This window comes from Temnothorax curvispinosus, unplaced genomic scaffold (genome assembly GCF_003070985.1).
Source record: "Temnothorax curvispinosus isolate PA1 unplaced genomic scaffold, ASM307098v1 QBEX01008187.1, whole genome shotgun sequence".
NCBI lineage: Eukaryota > Metazoa > Arthropoda > Insecta > Hymenoptera > Formicidae > Temnothorax > Temnothorax curvispinosus.
This window is the reverse complement of record NW_020217967.1, coordinates 1-2218: the sequence shown is the minus strand read 5'-3', so window position 1 is coordinate 2218 and position 2218 is coordinate 1. Positions and strand designations below refer to the sequence as shown.

The 2218-nt window shown below is 30.8% G+C and overlaps 1 long non-coding RNA gene across 1 annotated transcript; it reads right to left on the bottom strand.

Moving 5' to 3' along the window:
- LOC112457722 lies at positions 1-1011 on the bottom strand. Its single transcript, XR_003041146.1, has 2 exons — positions 872-1011; positions 1-736 (listed from the first exon to the last, which is right to left on the bottom strand). It is a non-coding gene; the product is annotated as an uncharacterized LOC112457722 (long non-coding RNA).
- Between the last annotated feature and the right edge of the window lie 1207 nt (positions 1012-2218).

Below are 2218 nucleotides of genomic sequence, written 5' to 3'. Positions count from 1 at the left end.
TATGTATATTGTTCACAACCATGGCAACACATGATGTAAATTAATATTTCTATTGAATATTTCAAAATTCGGAGATATAATAAATATATTGTAATATATAATATTTTAAAAAACTTTAAATATGCAGTTATAACGTGTATCACGAAATTTTTGTGTAAAATATTTTTCTATATTCTCACGATTTAGCTTAATGAACATTTTTAGTTAGCTGTGAGAGATTACTTCAATAAATACGTAAAAAAAATAATTATAAAAAAAACCTGTTTCTTATTTTCAGTTGTTTTATTCAAAGGTAAAAAATAAATTGCCATAATATAAGAATATTTTTAGATGTTTGTTTGCGATACTGAATGACGAAATGCATAATGAATAAAAATTATGAAGGCAATGATTACTTACTCAACTGTCTAATTAAGTTCGGTCGTCGTCTGTTGGTCGCTTTAGAGAAGAACTTGGTGTAATCCATAATGATCTTTATCGTGCGAGATAACTGTCACAATCCCTCTTTTTTTCTTGATGAGATCTGCTCTTGTAGATGCTATGTCGCGCGTAATTGCACGTATTATTTGTATAACACTGGATTTCAAGACTCCTACGATACCGAGATTTTAAAGCAGTATTGTTAGTGGTGCCACTTTTTTCACGTAAGCGCGGTGAAAATGGTCCGGTAAAGTCGTTATATATAAGAATTATATTGTAAATATCTTGTGTTTATATATTTGTCTCTAAAGGTTATCTGTAAATAAATAAAATGTGCCATAAGTTATGAAAGGTTTTGGTACATCATTTTTAGCTCTTTTCTCTGGTTATATATATTTGCATTAAAAAGCATTACAAATTTTCATTTAACTATAATTTTAATCTTATTTACCTTTAATTTCGCTAATCTGGTGCCCGTTAGAATCTTTTGCGCTATATGACGCGTATATTGTTTACACAGCTGTACGCGATTGAAATGCGTGAAGAAAAGCGAATACCACACTGTAACTTGCAACACTGCTTTAAAGACACATCTGCTGCGCCTAATGAGAGATTCACGATAAAAATTAATAGAGTTATCATATCAGTCTTAGATAAGAGTTGTTTACAGCAATGTCTCCCAACATCGTATGTTGAATGTTATCATATAATGGACTTGTTTCAAAAATTGCACTATTTTAAAATCATGATGATGATAACGATAAAAATAGAAATCAAATAGGAATTGTACGTGTGAATGAATATACGTGAAATATATACAAAAGTTCTTTTCTATGCAGTTATATAAACAATTAAATGTAATATGGTTTGATGTGAATACTTTAAATATAGAAGCAAAAATAAAATAATCACAAAAATAATAATAAATAATAACTATAAAAATATTTATTGTTCAATATTGGAACACGAAAAGATTTTAATGAAACTTATATATTAACATATCGTACCTTTATGTGATAGGATGCTATTAAAGAAAAAGTAGAAATTTTGAAATATAGTCATAACATTTATTCCAATTTATTAACATCTTGTACGTGTATGTATATGTATGTATACTTGTGTGGGTAACCACGTGTATCTGTAAGCGTGTATGTCACTGTTTCCATCGCCTTTGTTGTTTATTTTTTTCCCTTTAACGCTTCGGATAACATTTTGAGTAACTTATTGTATTATGTTGCCCGATAAACGCTCCATTCGATATCGATCGATCGATCATACGCGCACAGCGCACGATCGGCAGTCGGTTGGATTTTCGATCGATCTCGAGTAAAAAAACAGCCATCGACGTCGAACAGAACGTTCGGCTTTCGGGTTTCGTTCCGGCGACCGACAGAACGGGGCTTGTATGTTGTTTGTCGGACATAAATTCACCAAATTGTTGACTCCATCCGTTTCCCTAATTGTTTTTTTGTAATTGGCTCGATCGAGTGACGTTAATGGTCGTAAAGAACAATTGATGAACGAAAAATAAAGTGAGAGAAGTCAAGGCCCACATCGCTAACAAACTTGTACCTAGTTTTATACAAAGATATATATGAAGAAAAAGCTTAGCAGAGCTAAAGTATCGCGAGAGATAAAAATAACAGTGTTAATGAAACTAAAAATTCTTGACTAGATTCAAATGTTAAATAAGTTTTGATATTGGTTGACTTTACATTAATCATATGACTCCAATTTCTAGTTTTATTTGCAAGTCACTGACAGTTCTCATACATTGCGTATATCATATTGTAATTAA